A 19,533-nucleotide genomic window follows, 5' to 3' on the forward strand; every position below is an offset into this window, starting at 1 on the left:
TCCAGGAAAAAGGCAGATATTGGCAATTTGAAGTCAGCTACCTCACTGAAGTGATACCATCTGAAGATGGATATGGGGGGGGGGGCACCAACAACCTCTGCTACATCTGTCTCTTGACCTCTCAGGTCAATTTATGACCCACATTAAGATTACCCTTAAAACAGTTGCTCTTCAGGATGGTGGCCACTCATAGTTAATGAACAAACATACAATACAACAGGAAAGTTCGTGGGACAAGGTGAAGTTGGTCATTTTGTCCCAAGGTTGGGTCTTTGCTATTCATTAGCTCACTCTTCCACCACCACTTCTAGAATCCCTTCACCCTTTGCCAGAAGTTCAAAGAGTCTAGGCTGCTTTCCTGGTAACTAGACTTTCATGCTTGGTGGATTTGAGCATCTAGTTACCATACCTTTGTCAAGTCATAAGAAGTTACCTATTTGCAGTTGTTAACATACAAGGAATCAACAAGAGTTGCCACCCAAGTAAGTTCCTTCAGTTCCAGACAAACTCCTCCTGGCTTCCACTATCTATCTATCATCTATCAATCCATCTATCTATCTAATCATCTACCTATCTATCATCTATAGAGAGAGAGAGAGTAGAAACTCTATGATGATAAGCAGGCCCAATTACTTCACCAGGTTAGCAACTCCTTGCTTTGCCTGCAAGTATACTGATGTAAAAAATTCCAAATGACAAGGCAGCAGCTATCGCTTTAGATTTAATCAAATTCACACTATGTCCCCTAGTAGAAATCTTCCTTCTAGGATCTCTAGTCCAGCAGAGACTGAAGTTCAGGAAACAGGAAGCATAAATTCCCCTAGTGGAATTATTAGGGAGGAGGGTCATCTCTTGTTTTCACTCCTTGGTTCCCAGAAAAATGCACCCTACCTATTGTGGACATAGCATCACATAAGGTCTTTGGTTCAAAATAGGTATTGCATCTTGAAAAACACCACCTGTAAGACCCAAAGGGCAATTCCCAATCTGGTGTCCTAGCTTCTCCTTGAAGTGGTCATTCCAGCATTCTCTGAGGTTGCCAATAACTATGGGCAATTTAATATATTAGCACCACCAGATTCACTGGTATATTGGTAAATTGGCTTGTGTGTAAGGAAAACCTCCAATTTGTAGTTTGCCTTAGTCTTGTTAGATAAATACTTCCACTATGGCCAATTTCAATCCATCAATGTTTTAACAATGATCTCTCAAAATTTCTGCGTATGTAACAGTCAGGTCTTCTGAAACAGAACTAACTGTCTGAAACAAATATAACACTTACTGGACCCTTTGGTTTTCTGCTATGTTGAACCTCCTTCCGTATAAATTTTGTCCCTTGGTTGGAAGCAATGTTATGTGAGCTTTTCCTGACAATGGCATTGTGATACTGAGGCTGGAGAAAGCAAATCCTTACTAAGAATCAGTAACAGTCATAAGCAAGCATGAAATACTACCGCCTCCATGGTGTGATGTGCCTGATGTAATCAATTTGTAATCAGTGTGGCTGGTGGGTAACTTGGCGGTTATGAAGGAGCCCTGCTCAAGTTCCCTTTCCATAAATAGCCCATGGTTAAATGACAAGTACCTCCATCTATGGGTGCCTTCAGACTTTGCCTCTTGTTTCAAGCTTAGGGCACAGATTTCTTAGGCTCACAGTTCCTGACCAACCTATTTTTACCCAAGAGGTGCCCCCTGACCTCGTGGAGACTTCTCGTTCACCTCCGTTGGAGCTCCTTCTTACCACTGTGGTATACCTTCTCTCTCTTCTCTCACTGGTGTCAGATTTGCATCACAGCTGGCAGGCTCTTCCTGTCTACTCTGCTCCCACTTCCTTTTATCTTTCACAGATAATGCATCCCCCAATAATTCTATCATATTTCTTTTTTTTTTTTTTAACATCTATCTATTTATTTGACAGAGAGAGAGAGATCACAAGTAGGCAGAGAGGCAGGTGAAGAGAGAGGAGGAAGTAGGCTCCCTGCCAAGCAGAGAGCCTGATGTGGGGCTTGATCCCAGGACCCTGAGACCATGACCTGAGCCGAAGACAGAGGCTTTAACCCACTGAGCCACCCAGGTGCCCCTATTGTATTTCTACTTCTATCTTGCTCCCTGTTTCCCAGGGACCCCACTGACAGTGTCCTGGAGAGATGGTACATATTTAGAGCCCAGCCTGGATATCTGCTACTGATCTGTCAGACGTTCAATAATGGCAGTGGCTCGATCAGTCTTGCTGAGAAACAGCCCAAGCTATTGGAACTGCATAACCTCTACCAAGGCCACTATGGCTATTCTACTCATGGGCCTGCTGTACAAGCACTGGAGTGGCCAAAGACAAGTCATCTGGTCTGCCTAGTTGAGCAGTGCCTCTTCTGTAATGTGTGCTCTCTAGTGGCATTAGCATGTGAAGCAAATGTCCTCACACGTTGAAACCCGCCCATAAATCCGTCACTGTGCTTCTTCCTGAGACCTCGTTCTCCTTTATTCCAATTCTCCAACTCTATCCAAAGTTCCTGAACAACAGCCAAGGGATTAATAACCATCTAAGCCATTGACAACAGCTAAAAGTCTTGAATATTCTTATCCCAGGGCACTTCTTGCTCCAATCTGAGTAAATGACCAGGTGTACTGCTTAAAGTTCTAGATACTGAAAAGCTTTGTTTTTGTCTCCTCTGAAATGATACTACAGAATAGCACTTGTGCATTTTTGGTTTATACTTGTGCATTTTTGGTTTTATATCTTCTACTAAACCATTGATGAACCAAAGATTCTTCTTCCCTTTTCAGGTAGTCATACTGAAAATTTTTAAGTCCACAGGTATAGAATGAAAGAAACTCATCTGTGTAACAGAAATAGGTAATATGAGGGTCTGGGCCAAATATTCGTTTATTTGTAGTCTCTGGATCTACTTGGCCTGATTCCAAATGTACCATTGCCATTACATGATGACATTTTGTTGTACCTGCCCACCTTATGAATTGGCAATATTCAGCTTCAGGAGGCAAAGCTCAGATCATGTTAGGAAGCAATTTGATGTACTATGATCAAGTATCCAGGCTCCACTAGAGTCTAGTAGCATGCCAGCAGCTGCTGTTTAAATGGTGAATAATTTTCTGTTGCAGATGTGTTATGGACAGACTTGTTTCCTCCCCAGCTCCCCTCCCTAAATTCATGTATTGCAGCCCTAACTCCTACTATGATTCCATTTGGAAAGAGGGACTTTAAGGAGTTAATTTAGGATAAGTGAGATCATATAGGTGGGTTCCTAACCTAATAGAACTGATGTTTTAATAAAAAAAGGAAGAGACTCTAGATCTCTGTCTCTCTCTCTCTCTCTCTCATTTCTAAATATACATAGAGAAGAAACTATATGAAGACACAGCAAAAATGTGGCTGCTTTCAAGTCAAGAAGAGCTCTTATCAGAAGCCAACCCTGATAGCACTTTGATCTTGGACTTCTGGCCTCCAGAGATAATAAATTAGAGATAATAAATTTCTGTTATTTAAGCTGTCCTGCCTGGGGTATTTTGTTACAGCAATCCTGGTAGACTAATACAAGGCAGCATAGACTTGCTGCAAAACCTTAGGCATCCACATTGAGACTCATCTACTAGGACTTGCCTGAGATACAACATCCTGTCTTTATTTACTGTGCATACCTCTAGCACCCTGTTCCATGGCCCAGTGGCAGGACTGATTGCATTGCAATCTGAATATGCTCTTTTGTTCTGAGTTCCACTCAAAACTGGCATCTTTCTGAGTTATTCAGTAAATGGATTATTGCATTTTCCAAGTGTAGTATGTGCTACCTCCAAAGTTAAGAGGCTTATTAACTATTGTACATCTTTTTCTTTTTTTCTTTTCTTTTTTTTTTACGATTTTATTTATTTATTTGACACAGAGAGAGAGAAAGCACAAGCAGAGGGAGGGGCAGAGGGGGAGAAGCAGTCTCGCTGCTGAGCAAGGAACCCAATGCAGGGCTCTATCCCAGGACACTGGGATCATGACCTGAGCTGAAGGCAGACACTTAACAAACAGAGCCACCCAGGTGCCCCTGCATTTTTCTTAATGATAAGAGCTACAGGTGTTAATACTGCCCAGCATTTCTCAGATCATCTTGAATCCATGTATTGTTTATCTCCCACCCACTGGTGTATCCATTATACTTGCCACTTCATGCTCCCCAGGTTCGATGACTATTATGTCACTTGGTACAGTGACAAGGGAATGTCAAAACAACCAAAGTCAAAAACAACAAACTAACTGGACTGGACTGTGACAGCAAAAGAGTTAAGTCAAATTTCTGCCAAGACTGTGAATGTATGCTGCTGTTCTTTCCCAATGAGCGTGAATGTCTTTTCATTGCTCCTTGTGATAGACTTCTGTGATTTTTTTTGTGTGTGTGATTGTATAGAATACATTCACCAGATCAATAGCTGCTACTGATGCCAGAGATTAGGTTGATCTATTCTAGTAATATGATTTCTGCTCTAGCGATGACAATTAGGGCTACAATTTGGTTACATTTGTGGTAGTTGTTTTAATTTCCTATGGCTCTTGTAACAAATTGCTGCAAACTTGGTTGCTAAAAACAACACATGTTTATTCTCTTATAATTTTGGAGGTCAAAAGTTTAAAATTAATTTCACAGGGCTATTATAACAATAGGGCCATGCTTCCTTTTTTAGCCCCCAGAGTGCATTTTTCAGAGCTCATGACCCCTCTTTACACTTTCAAAGCCTGAAACATTGCACCTGACTCTAGTTGTTGCCTTCTTCTCCTGTAGTCTGATCTCCCTCTGCCTCCCTATCATTAGGACACTTACATTCAGGGTTTACCTAGATAATCCAGGACAATCTTTCCATCTGAATAGCCTTAATGTAATCATACATTAAATTATTCTGCAAACTCCCTTTGCAGTGTAAATTAGCATTCAGAGTTTTCAGAGATTTTAGGACCTGGGGCTTTGGGGATAATTTTCCACCTACTGCAGAAGTCTATTCTCATCTACCACGGCCAGTTGTTCACTGCCCCTCCACCCACACACCCCAGATCCTATTAAGAATCAGAGTAAATCCCAGGTGAATTAAAAATCAGGGACAGGATGAAAACCACCCTCATTGCTTCCTTTAATCCTTGAGGGCTCCCTGCTATTTTACTTGGAATGTGCTATTGCTTTTGACTTAGTATCTTTGCCAAAGGGGCAGTGTCAGGAGTTTGCATTTGGATTTCCCTACCATATCCTTAATTTGATCTTGACCCTGAGGCCACATTTTGGTGGTTGTACCCTGTATTTAATTTCCACCCAGGTTTTTAATTTACTCAGAGGGGATTTTTCCGGTTGAAGAAACTGAAGATGAGAAAAAAAGGTTTTGTTGTTTTTTTTTTTTCCACGGACCAGAAATTCCTGTCTCTCTTATAGTTCCTCTAAGGTCTGTTTGCAAACTGAGAGTTCTTTCTTCAGTTTATTCCACAAATTAGAAATAAAGAGCCAGTTGATATATTCAGATACTGCCTGAAGACTCCTTTGCCCTATCCACAAGTTCACTAGGTATATATTTTCTACCTACCAATTTCCCACAGGCGAGTCTTTTCAATTACTCCATCACCACATAAGAAGCTCTGTTCTCCCGCCAGCTTTCTAAAGGAATTTCCAGCTTCCACCACCAGTTTTCTAGAAGCCACTTTTAGAGCCTCTGTTTGCTTCTCAGTCTCAAAGTCAATGCTAATGTTTTAGGTTTTTGTTAGGACAGACACCATTTCTGATATGAAATTGAATGGCTTCAGTTAGCTTTCGTTGTATAAAAAACCACCCCCAAATTCAGTGGCTTCAATAACATTTTTGTTTCTCACAATTCTTTAAGTTATTTGTGCTATTTCTTTGCTGATTTCACCTGGGATCTCTCATGCAACTGAATCTAGCTAGAAGGTTAGTACAGGGAGCAAACCCTAAACTGCACCCCCCCCCCACACACAATGATCTCCAGTTCCTGGTTTTCATGTTTTTGTGAGTTTCTCTCCCCCTGGAATATGGGTTAGCCTAGCAACTAAATTGTTTCTAACTCATAGAACATAGTAACAATGGTATGGTATCACTTTCACAATTAAGTTTTAGGAGATTGTCATTTTCATCTTGCTAGCTGATGTTCTCTTGACTCTCTCTCTTGCTGGCTTTGGTGAAACAAATTGTCATGTTGGGTAGACATGTGACAACGAACTGAGTATAAAGGAGTGATGTCCTTGTTTTCCCCTCCACCATCAACACCTACTTTTTTTTTAGTATAGTTGACAAATAATATTCTATTCATCTCAGGTATACAGCATACTGGTTGAACACTTCGATATAGTTACATTATGCCACAAGTGTTGCTACCATGTGTCACCATACAACATTATCACAGTTCCCTACGCTGTACTTTTATTCTCATTATTTATTTATTCCATAACTGGAAGTCTGTGTCTCCCATGCCCCTTCACCCATTTTGTCTATCCCTCTGCTCTCCACACCCCTCTGGCAACCATCAGTTTCTTCTCTGTATTTATAGATCTGCTTTGACTTTTGTTTGTTAATTTATTGATTGTTTTTTTTAATTCCATTTATAAGTGAAATCATATGGTATTTGTCTTTCTCTGTCTGATTTATTTCACTTAGCCTAATACCCTCTAGATCTATCAATGGTATTGCAAACGGCAAGATCTCAATCCTTTTATGGCAGAGTAATATTCCATTACACACACACACACACACACACACACACACACACACACACACATCTTTTATATCCATTCATCTATAGATAGACACCAAGGCTACTTCTAGCACCATCATCTTCATCACCCCCACCACTACCATCACTGTCTTTCATAGCCTTGACTCTTGATGGGCCATTATCAACCACTGACTGGCCAGTGGGCCAGAGCTGAGCTTAAGATCTTTTCACCTAATCCTCCTAATTTAGCTGGTTCTGGATCCCAAAAGGCCTCTCTCGAACTTGTTTCTCACTCATACAACTTCTCCAGCTCAAAGGAATCAGTTCTGGACTTAGCATCAAGCACCAGTCTTCTCTTTCATCTAAAACAGGTCTGTTTTAGAGTCTCTTGCTCTCTCCATCTTGGGCAGTACATGGAAATGTTTGGTATAGTCTAATGCTCAACTAACAGGAAAGATCAGGCCATGCACTAAAAGGGACCAACTCCTTGGGCTCTCCTATGACCCCGTGGGTAGAGAGAATCCTACGGAATTTGTCTAAGCACTTAGCATCTTTGTGCCTTATAGCTTACTAGTAATGCAACATATTATTGAATGACTTGCAGGAGAAATGAAGCTGGACGTCTAGGCCCTTAACTGCCATCACCTGAAGAGGGTGCATAGTGCAGCTGTGATTATCTTGAACAAAGACCTTTCCCTTTCTCCCCCACCCCCAGGGCTTGGAGATCTCATGGATGGAGTAGAGGAATATTTTAACCAGGTTCTGGGAATGAGGGAGCAAGATCCCAAGTTTGTGTAGGATACCTCACTAAGCTCCAGTGTTGCTCAGAGAGCTTCTAGAAATCCTTTTTTCCATCTGTTTCCTGCAGACAGGTGTGAGCAACCCTCCCGTCCCACAGCTAATGGGGCCTCCCTGACTGTTGAAGAAACCTTGGGAAGGAGAGGCTGTTGTATGCTTCTTTAAGAAGAAATCTCTTTCCGGTAATTCCTACCTCATCTCTCCCTTTCCACGGTTTTCCTCTGGATCGATCTCTCTCTCTCTCTCTCTCTCTCTCTCTCGCTTTTTTCTTGGTCCTCTGGATCTCTTTCTCTGCATTACATCAGACAGAAACATGAGGGAAAATAGCCAGCTCTGTGAAAGACCAACAAGACAGGATGCCAGAAGCTGGGAGAGCGATGTGCCTAGAAGAGTAGATGTAATGTATCCCCAAAAAAGGCCTCACTTACAAATTATCAAGGAGACCGGGGTCAGGGCACACTTCATTTCAGGAATAATTCATACACTGCTTTTCTTTCTTTCTTTTTTTTTTTTTTTAAGGAAGTCTTCTTTGGGATTAATAAGACATTTTTAAACAGGCTGATATAACTAAATTGATATAAGCATAATCATTCATTAACCTAGTGTTGGGTCCCCCAAAATTGGGTACCCCAATAATGGGTCCGTGATTAAAGGAGAGAGACTGATACAAAGAGAAGGTCAAGCAGAGCTTTATTTCACACCAAGCATCAGGAATCATACCGACCGTCAAACAGACGGGTCAGGGTCACCCTGCCAGAGAGGACGACCCCTCCCTGCTTTACAGACTAACTTTTATAGAGCAAAGGCCATGTGGTTGGGCCTGGCCACACACACAGGTGGCCAATGAGATTGTAACACACACAGGAAACTCCACAGTGATGCTAGGTGACCAATTGAATTACAATTTATCCTAGTAGACATTTGAACCAGCCTATCACACCTTGGTTAGGATTGGCGCCAAAAGGTTCCCAAAGGGCGGGGGCCCATACTCCTTGGTAGCTAGGAAACAGGATGCGCCCCCACTGATGGAATACCTCCACCTGGCCTGACCCACCCTTGTACTTGGACTTTGTTACATGGGACTAGTTTTCCGGATTTGCTTTTAAATAAGTTCCCCTGCAGGGGGGCAAGGTCAATTTAAGCTTTACAGCAAAATGGCAGTTCAACCGGGGTGGGGCTGCTCTGGCTGAATAAGCCCTTACACTAGTTTTCAAATGTGTAAGTTCTTGATCTTCACTTATGGGAAGGCTGATATTTTCTTGTCCTGGTCTAGCTGTGTGTGAACGATTCATCCCTCATGCACCATTGCCATACCAGGTTGAAGGACAAGAAAATCACAAAGTGGCACCTTTGCAACAGGGCCTCCCCTGACCACCCTATTCAGAGTTGTGTCCTGAGTACCTTCACCTCTTCACTAGGGATTAATGAAGGCCAAGTGCCTGGACTAGTGCCTGGCATACAATAGTACTAATGAATGAGATAAGAAACTTGGGTAAAATATTCCATCCCCTAGTTATGCTACAGATACTGAGAGTCACAAGTGACACAGTGCCGAATGACACCCACCTGGAGCCCAAGCTAGGACCCATTGTCCTGTCACCAGATCCAGTGTTCTTTGTGCGAAGCCAAGAGGATTTGCCAGCTTCTCACCAGAAACCAGCCTTCTCTTCCTTCCCTGCAAACCCTGCTGTGTCCCTCCCCTCCCCACGGCTGATCGTGCCCCAGCACCACAACCTCTGGGTGATCTAAAGAGTGAAAAGACACTACTTGCCCTGAAGACAAATACCTGCCTAGCTAGGGGATGGGAAATGGGGATGAGGGGCTTCTGAGCCTATTCATCCAATACGACTGCTGAAAGTGGCCATCTCTGCACACTTCTCAGCTCCACCGCCCTCCCTAACTCCTGGGAGTTCTGCTTCCTCCTGTAGGTTTGCCTCTGCCGGCCACCTTCGGTCCCTGCACTACTCTAGCCCAGTCTGGCAGGCATGCGTGATCTGCAAGAAGGAGACTTCTGCGGCATTCTTAGGCTGAAGTGCTCACCAGGTGTAAATAGACCCATTCCAGGCTCCTGGTCACTTCCTCCTGCAGGGACTTACAGGCTCGCACAGTTCTCAGGGCTGCTCTGCTGGGAAGATGCCTCAGTCCTGCAGTGTGCTGCTAGTCTTATTCAGGTTTTTATGGATTTTTTTTTAACTAGTCTGGAAAATACTTTGGTATAGATTTCTAAGAATTCTAATTGAGTCCCAATCTGTATATCCCTGAGACAGGTACCAAAACCAGCTGCTAGCCTTGTTCAGGAGCTAGAGATGTCCCAGGCAGGATAAGGCAGATAAGTAGTGTCCACCAATAATCAGAAAGGAAGCAGGGAGGGGTATGAGCTGTGGCAGCTCAGGAAGGGTCGGGCTGAGTCATCATTGGGTTGCAACAAAGCTCTGACTCAATCTGCTGGTTTTCCATGAAAGCTGAGGCTTGGCAGGTTTAACCAGATAAGGGACCCCTCAACCTTGCTGCTGTGTGTAAACCTGGAGGCCAGCTCTAGCTCTGGAGCAGAGAAGACCCTGGCCTTACCCAGTGCAGCCTGTTGGTCAGGATACCCTGGGGGGCTCCATCTGTCCACTCCAGAAAGGCAGGGTAGGGAGGGTGTGGAGAGGGGCAGGGCCTGATCTGAGGCTGGAGTGCTTCCAAAGTTACCCTGTCTTACACGGAACAGCTACAACGTCCCTGCTTACATTTCCCAAAGGGAAGAGCTGACCCTATGGGCTCAGGAAACATTTGTTGAGTATATTGTTGGAAGTGTGGGAGCAAACCTATGTCTGTAGATATGTCCCTACTATTTGTTGATCTGTATCTATTTTAGGTAGACTAGCTAGCTTAAATCTTCTCACTCCTGACTAGTTTTGTGCCCTGCAGGCTTTATCTTCTTTAAAAACAAACAAATCAATGCTTTTCCAGGCTGAAGAATGATAATGAAGTGCCAGGCAGATGTGGGAACAAGGGGTGGGGAATTTAATTGTAAATATCTGTGTGGGCCGTCACGCTCTCTGATAGGAGGCTTGCCCCCTACCCACAGACTGCACAGGATCTCACGGAATAGCAGGGCAACAGCATCATGGAAGGCACCTGCTTTGCAGGGTGGGGCTGAAGAAGCAGGAGGGACCAAATGAAACATTTCTGTTCAGTAGAATTCAATACTCATATTTTGAGAGCCAACGCATATCATGTATAGTGTTTGATATAAAATACTTCACGGTTCACCAAATATTTTCCTAGAATTTCTTTTTTTTTTTAAGATTTTATTTATTTATTTGACAGAGATCACAAGTAGGCAGAGAGGCAGGCAGGGGGCGGGGAAGCAGGCTCCCTGCTGAGCAGAGAGCCCAATGCGGGGCTCGATCCCAGGACCCTGAGATCATGGCCTGAGCTGAACGCAGAGGCTTAACCCACTGAGCCAGCCAGGCACCACCCCCCCGGAATTTCTGGTTTATTCCTGACAACTAATGGAAAATATAGAAAAGATTATTGATCCCATTTTACAGATGAGGTTACTGAGCTTTAGAGAAGTTGTATCCAAAAGAAGCAGAACGAAATCTGAAAGCCCTGACTCCCAGCACACTGTGGCTTGAACTGGCCTCTGCAAGGGACTCAGGCATGATTGGGACATGGGGTGTGTCCTTTTCTTCAAGCAGGGAAGACCTAACTAAACAGACATTGATAAAGACAGGGTTCCATTTGTAAATTTGTTTGTAAAATGGTGGCTTTTGTACAGTAATTAAGCAATTCCTGGTTGGGTTGTCTGTTCCTTTCCTTGAAAGTCTGACTAGGTAGGAGAAACACTAGGACCGTAGCTCCCTGAGTCTTATTTACAAGATGCTACTGGCCCTCAGCTGTTGTGGTTGCCAGACTTAGCAATTAAAAATACAAATGTCCAGTTAAATTTGCATTTCAGATAAATAATGATTATACTTTTCATATAAATATGCCTCAAATAGTGAATGGGATGTACTTACACAATCATCTATTGTTTCTATGAGAGCCAAATTTAAGAAGGCATTTTATATTTTATCTGTTAACCTTATCAGTCAATTAAGATACTTGAAGGCTTCATTTTCCCAACAACCCACAACCCCCATCTAGTGTCCCACATTCTGGATCCTCCTCATCAGAGCCAGCAGACGATCCCATTTTGACAAGGGTCCTCTAGAAATAAGACGGTATAACTCAGAGTGAAACCCACGGTGAGGTTTCAGGCCAAGTTAGCTCAGGCCATGTGGATTCTAGGGAACCTGAATTTGCAAGAAAGGGGATGCAATAGCCCTGCTGGCTTCTGCACTGTGAATCCTGACTGAGTTCGGCAGAAAGGGTTCAGCAGGCATTGGCTCACAGGTCTCTCAACTTATCCCTTTCTTACTTCTGATACCGTTGGACATGACATCTAGAATTCCAGGGACCTCAGCAAAGATAGGTCAGGCATCATGGCCGTGTCCCCTCCCCAGTCCAGCAGGGCCAGCATGGGCATACCACCCAGTCACTTAGAGCTCTAGCTCTTCATCACAGGCCTGCCAGGAGGGTTTGACCTATTCTCACAGGAGGCCCTCTTTCCATTTGCAGATTTAATTCCGATTAACATGAAAATCTCCATGGACTGCTTTTCTGCAGGCTGAGAGAATCCTGCTTAATTTCAGGAGAATAAAGGAGGGGTTTGGCTGATCTTCCTCTATGGTTTAAGGAAACAGGAAACTGATGGGGTCCAGGATGATTGCTAGCATCCTAGGCTCTGACCCACACCCCTGCTGGACTTAGCAGAATGGGGTGCACTGGCAGGCTGGGCCCTGGAGACCAGGCTGGCATAGACAGAGAAGAACGTTCTCTCTCTCTGTAAGGGCCAGTGAGGAGGGAGGTTTCACAGTGGACAGACTCAAACTAGGCTGTCAGCGTCCTAGCTACTCCCCTCTCTAGCACCCTCTGCGTCCACCACTGAGGCTTATAAGGCTGGGTGGTGAAAGCAGGAGGGCTGGGGAATCTCCATGCTCCAGAAGCCACCCATAGGCTCCTTCTCACCAGAGGTGCACTGATAGGCTTGTGGCTTCTCTCTCTGCTGGGGAAGCCTTGTACACCGACGAGCCTGGCCACCAGGACCAGCCACCCCTCCTCAAAGCCTCTAAGACCATTTCTATTCTGATCAGTGTAATTTTGAAATGCAGCTGGGTTTTCAATTCCATCCAATGTAATCTTTCCCCACCCAGATTCAATTTAGATTAAGAAGAAGAAAGGTAGAGCAAGTTTGCCTTCCACTCAATCACCTGTGCCGTAGTTCAGCTGTTCCCACTCCTGCACCCTACGCCCCTTAGCCCTGCACTCTGGAAGGGGCTGGCAAAGGGGAAGATCTCCCAGAATGGAAGGGGTGGGTGCGCTTGGAGGCACAGCACCCCAAGGCGAATCCCTTCCTCCGTGGTGTCCCTGTGTGTTCCCATGCCCTAATCTGCCATCCACAGTCAGTGTTCCTCCTCCAAGGAGGGTACTTCCAGGCCCTCACCTGGGCTTTCCGAGTTCAGCAGCTCTGCACAAACGTCCTACTGCCTGCTTTTCTTATACAAAACACCCAGGATGATCTTGGTTGGTGAGGAAGTCACAGCTCCCTTAAGCCTTCTTAGCATTTCACTGCTTCCCACCACCACCTGGAGCCTACACTCTATCTCATCTTCATCCTCGGTTCTCCAACTGTGTTCTTACCTGGACCCTGACGGAGGATGGCTGGCATAGAGACTCGTACTGGTATCAGGTGTGTGCCAAAGGATGGCCTGAAGGTCTCTGGGCACCGGCCACCCTGTGAGACTCCTTACCCCTCACTTACTAACTGTGCAACCCTACGCAAGCCACTTATGTTCTGGGCCTTCTTTTCTCACCCATCAAATAAGAAACCTGAAAAGGTGATCTCAGATACAGTTCTACGCTAAGATCCCTTGGTCTTCCTCCTGCCTTTCAGAGTACAGCTGTGGCAGAAGGGATTTGCAGGCTCATGCTTGAGTACAGGACTGCCTTTTGACTTGGGAAATACAGAGCCTCTATCTTTGTGTCACATTGTAGAGGTCCTTGCTCTGGCCTCTCCATTTCTCATGGAAGGGTCAAAGGAGATATTTCCAATATAAATCCTGGGAAAATCTTTAGTTTCCCCATGATTTGGAGTAAGACCCAGAGACTTGGGTTCTTAGCTTCTTAAGGTGCTCTTAAGGACTCAGTTTCCATCCCATTCCCTTCTATGGGAAGGCGTCCTTTGTAGCATATATTTGATCTTTGTCCTCTATTCATAACAAAGACCTCCTAAAACTCGTAATTTCATGAGTGATAGGAATTATAGAAACATCTTTTGTTCTTGACACAGAGCTCCTAAATCCCTTGGAATTTTTTGGGTGACAGGAGCTTCTTTTTCTAGTGAGGTGACTCTTTGTGGGACTTTAGATAGTTTTTGGTTGGGGCTTATTTGCCAGAAAGACCAGAGCCTCATGAGAAGGCTTGAACTTCTAGCCCTACTCTACCCAACCTCCAGGGAAGGGAGAGGAGCTGGAGATTAAGTTAATAATCTCTTGTGCCCATGTGATGAATGAAAAACCCCTAAAAGTCCCTAAGTCATGGTTCAGGGAACTTCCAGATTGGTGAATGCATCCATGGGCCAGAAGGGTAGCACACCTCAGTGCCATGAGGATAGAAAATCCTGTGTTCATGGCTCTTCCAGACTTTACCCTATGTACCTTTCCATTGGGTTATACCTCTTTATTCTTTATACTTTATAATAGCCTTCATAATAAACCTGTAATTGTAAGCACAGTGCTTCCCTGAGTTCTGTGAACTGTTATAGTAAAATATTGAACCTGAGAAAGGGGTCACGAGATCTATAGTAAGTTGGTCAGAAGGAAAGAATGTCCAGGACTTGAAATTGACACCTGAAATGGTGGCAGTCTTGCGGGCTTGAGTTCCTAGCTTGTGGGATCTGTTGCTAACTGCAGGTAGATGGCAATAGACTTGAAACAAATTGCGGGACCCCCATGTGGTGTTTGGAGAGTTGAACATTGGTTGTCAGTGTAAGGAAAAAGCCCACACATTTGGTGTCAGAAGTAATCTGTGGGCAGGAACAGATCATGGAATCCTACACAAATAACTGAGTCTTCCCTCCCAGGAATTCTAGCTAATAACGGGGGTGGGGGGGGGTTGTTTTGTTTTGTTTGTTTGTTTATTTTGTTTTGTTTGCATCTCATTAGGAAGAATACAGCTTTGGAGCAGAAGAAGTGTGGTCCAGAGAAAGAGGAGCCAGAGGGGAAGCCAGAGAGCACTTCCTGTTCTCCTCTGATCCTTGGTATCTGTGGAAGCTGGAGGCTCTTTGGATGAATCTTTGCAACTGCTCACTGACCTCCCTCCCAGTCCCAGTCTTGACATTTCCAACCCTTCAGTCCTGGACTCTTGGAGGTATTGAGAGGAAGTAAGCATGTCGTCCACATACCCTGCCAACCAACCAACTGCCTCCCAGTCAAGACTGTGTGTGTCCTGGGCGTACTGGTGGCTCTCTGCCAGCTCTGTAGCCTGGATCATGTCTGGGCACCCCCTGCCCCCACTGAAGAGGCCAGCGTAATACCTTCCATGGGCCAATGCTTTTGCATCAAGCATATGAGGCTTGACTATGCACAGTTGAGTCTTCCCTCCCAGTGAGGCTGTATATAACCCAGCCCAGCAGAGGAGGGGTTTAGAGGCCTAGTGGACATCCAGGAAGGCCCTACTCTTTGGTTTTGAGGTTTATACCCTGAAGAGCTTATAAAAGAGCTATATCCTACTTTCATAGACCTAAGGACCAAATGATGGACCAAAATTTCTCACTCTCTTAGAACATTCCCTTCCTGGATGGGTGCATGGAGGCATCTTCCCAGTGTGGCACAGTGAGGAAGGGTATGGGATTGTCTCCATCTGCACGGAGTCAAAGCTTCAGCTTTTCTAGGGCTTGAGACTCAAAGTAGATTAATGATCATGGCTGGTCTGAAGGGAATGGAATTATTAATAATCTAGTCCCGATAGACTAAGGCTTTGCTTGCCTTCTTCCAGCCGCGTCACTGGCTATGTTTGGGGTGGGGAGGACCCAATTAATCATGCTGTTCTGATGTTCCTGCCTGCTCAATGGCCACAGGAATGAATATATTGCTCAGAACACACGTGCAGGATTGTTACAAAGCAGACGCCATGAAGGCATTATTGTCATTGTCAGGCTGCTTGATGGTTTCATAATTTTAATGAAAGAATGAGGTTTTAGACTCAAGGGAGTGATGAATCAAGAAGCCCACAGACACAGGGTGGCGGCAGAAGTACTCTCACCAAGAACGGGCTGAGTTCTTGACAGGTCTGAGGGCTGCAGCCCTCCCTCCCCTGCCGCCTGCTCTTCTGACAGAGATGTGTGCTCAGCACTCAGCCCTGCAACGCTCCTCCCACATCACACACGGCACTTGCCCTTGAGGTCACACAGTGGAATATCTGCTCCCTCTGAAAGGAGAGAAAAATAAACAAATTAGAAGTCTTTAAGCACTGCATGACTTGGGACTTCCTCGGGTGTCTGATAGAAACCTCCCAAATCTGATTTCAAGAAGAAAAACTGGGAAGCTGGCTAGAGTGAGGGCGAGCACATCTGTTCAAAGAACCCCAGAGTGGAAGAGGGCAGCTCTCCTTTAGGCATGGCCGATCCAGAGACTCCTGAAGTCACTGGGATGCCCCCCTTTTCCTTCCATCCCTTGGCTCAGCCTTTGTGTTTTTGCCTTCTGCGGCTCCCCCTAGCAGCAGCAGCCCAGCACCTCTGCTGTGTTGGAGAAGCCTTCCCTGAGCGTCCTCATTCTCCCCTGCTCCATTTGCTTCTTAATCCTTCTCCACTTTGTTTGTTGTCTGCCACTCCTGGTGAGACAGGAGTTTGCCTGGTTCCGTTTCATTACTTTACAGACAGAGCCACCAACGGTGCCTGGCACAGAGAAGGCTTTCAAATATTAGTCGAACAAGTAAATGAGCCCGAAGACATATGTTTATGATTGCTACCTTCTGGATGGGGAGGTTGGAAATCAGAGAGAAGTCAATTCCCTGAGGTCAGTTCACACTTGGTAGAGCCAAGGTTTGAACCCAAATAATTAGACGTCAGACCCTCTAATTATGAACACTGCATGCAAGAGGGCTTTTACTCAATACCTACATAAGCCGGGGCTAGGACGCCCTGGAAAGAGGGGGAAAGAGGAGAGACAGAGAGAGGGAGGTAGAGAAAGAGGAAGTGGAGGTGGAGGGAGAGAGAACAGAGACTGAAGAAAGAGGCCAGTATCAGCACCAGGTAGGGGCTCTGCTGGCTCATCTTGGGGAGGGAGTGTGGTATTCAATTCCCTTTCACCACATCTGCATGGGGATGCACAATTTTTGGAAAGCTAAAGAGGGAACCTTTAAAAGGAGCATTTTAAATCATTAGCCAACTTTAACTATTGAACAATTCCACTTTCCAAGGATCTTGACTGATTATTTACCTCAAGGCACTGATTCATTTTGTATTTACCTCATTAGGAGATCCTGCCACCAGCCTGGCACCTCTTGCCAATCTTCAGGCGACTCCAGGGGTCAGGGCTGGGCAGGAAGACGGACCAGAGATGGCTATACCCACATTCATTTTGGCCCCCAGAACTCTGGTTTCAGATGCTGGCTCAGGCACCTGAAGCTGTGCCCTTCATCACTTCGTGCCTTTAACGTTCCTGTGCCTCAGGGTCTCCTGCAAGGCTGTTGAGGAACAAATGAGAAAACGTGGATGTTTCGCTCTGTGAGTGGTCACCATGTTGCTCCTCTTGAGAGGTAAAACCCTTCCACATCCCAGGCCCGAGAGTGGGGTGCCTGTGCAGACATGGTGATGCCAAGGCCCTCAGCTAGGTCCTGCTGCTGTGGCTTCTTGGCTGCTAGATGACAGAGCACATCCTCAGATTTCCTCAGTTCTCCCTTCCTGACAGTGTAGCCACAGTGTAGGGGATTTCATTATGCAGCCATTAGATGCCCGTAAAAGTGGCTGCTACAAAGCCCATTAGTTAATTATAAAGTAATCACAAACACACCGAAGGAACATCTGTTTGATTTATGCTAATTGCTTAGACATGCTTTAATTCTCCCAGTTGGAATGTAGGACTTAGGAGGATAGCAGCTTCCAAGTCCAGGGCTCCACACTGAGCTGGGATGGGGATCCCAGGGCTCATGGACTAACACAGTGAGGTGGGCAAAGATCTGGCTTCCAGGGAAGCTCTCACAGAGCTTTCTGGGGCTCAGGGATGGAAATTTCTTTGCAATCTGCAGGTGCTTCTTTGAGCTGCTGAGCAGGTGCTCAGGGGAAAATGTGGGGCATGTGAAGGAGGCCTAAGGCACATAACCAGCTCCCAGCTCTGCTCGCACAGTCCGTGCACCTGCCTCCACCTGCTATACCCACATCCCAGGCATAACTCATCAGAGGGCTTCTGTGTGAGTGTGCCTAGGCTGCTGTAACAAAATGCCACAAAGCAGATTGGTTAAAACAACCGAAATTTGTTCTCTACCAATTCTTGAGGTCAGAAGTCTGTAATCAAAGTGTTAGCCAAGCAATGCTCCTTCTTTTCCACTCCCAGCTCCCAGTAGCCTCAAGTGTTCCTTGGCTTATGATAGCATCACTCTGACCTCTGACTCCAGCTTCCTTTGGCTCTCTCCCTGCCTCTCTGTGTCTTCACTTGACTGTCTTCTTACAAGTGATGCCAGCAGGCTGGGTCCAGGGACCTAGGAAGGGTCCCCCAGGACCAGCCAAGAGGGCCCTTTGCTTTGCAAAGGATGGAAATCAAATGCAAGCCAGCAGGAAGAGAGAGCAAAGTTTATTAAAGAGAAAGCCAGTACAGACAGAGTGTCTGAGAGTCTTGGAAAGGAAAGGAACATGAGTCTCTTCTTCGTCCAAGGTCTGAAGGTTTTTACTGAGGTTTGTGGTCTGGTGTACATGTCCTCTCAGACATCCAGAAACTGGTTAGAACAAAGACTAGGACCCAAGTGCTCTTCCATGGAGCAGGGCGTCTGGGTGTCCAGACATCTAGGGCCAGTGGTCCAGATATGCATTTGATGGCTTCACCTGGTTCTTCCTTAGATGTTATCTCTTCTAGAAAAATCATTAATTTCTTGTCCTTTACAAGGAGGACATAGGCTATTTGCCTTATAAAGCATGTGTAAAGTAGGGTGGGTATGCAGGTCCTAGCAAAAATGCAAGCAGGAAAGGGAGCAGGTGGCTCAGTGGGTTAAAGCCTCTGCCTTCAGCTCAGGTCATGATCCCGGTGTCCTGGGATCGAGCCCCGCATCAGGCTCTCTGCTCTGCGGGGAGCCTTCTTCCTCCTCTCTCTCTGCCTGCCTCTCTGCCTAATTGTGATCTCTGTCTGTCAAATAAATAAAATCTTAAAAAAAAAAAAGCAGATTTTTATGGAATCCTTCAGTTTTCCTATCTCATAAGGACAACAGCCATATTAGATTGGGTCCATCCCAAGACTATACTTTCAGGGATCATTTCTATAGTTTGTTACTAGAGAAGTTTCTAGATAGGGGCCCTCCCGACTTGGGAACAGAAGACTGGCTGAGGACAAAGCAACCTTGCAATCCCCCCACCCCCACTCCTGGGTGGGACATATTGTGACATTCCTTAGGAATCTCCCAACTATCTCAATAGCTTGCTAAAGAGGGCAGAAGGACATTGGCAACTGCAAGGCTCTGGTATACATTCTCTTTGTAGGTCCTCTTTAGCACATGAAAGTTCTGTTGAAACCTCCCTTTTCCTTACTTCCCCCACCCCCGTGGTACATAACCTGCCACCCCTCACAACCTGGGACAGCAGCTCTTTCTGCCCACAGGCACTGTCCTTGTGCTTTAATAAACCACCTTTTTGTACCAGGGACATCTCAAGAATTCTTTTGTGGTCATTGGCTCCGGACCTCACCCCACCGAACCTCACCTATGTTCTAGAACTTCATCATTTGGCACCTGAAT

The 19,533-nt window shown here is 45.4% G+C and overlaps 1 pseudogene; it reads left to right on the plus strand.

The window, feature by feature from the left end:
• The first annotated feature begins 19,034 nt into the window (after window positions 1-19,034).
• Window positions 19,035-19,128, plus strand: LOC116580392 (annotated as a pseudogene).
• Window positions 19,129-19,533: the final 405 nt, after the last annotated feature.

This window comes from Mustela erminea, chromosome 19, assembly GCF_009829155.1.
Source record: "Mustela erminea isolate mMusErm1 chromosome 19, mMusErm1.Pri, whole genome shotgun sequence".
NCBI lineage: Eukaryota > Metazoa > Chordata > Mammalia > Carnivora > Mustelidae > Mustela > Mustela erminea.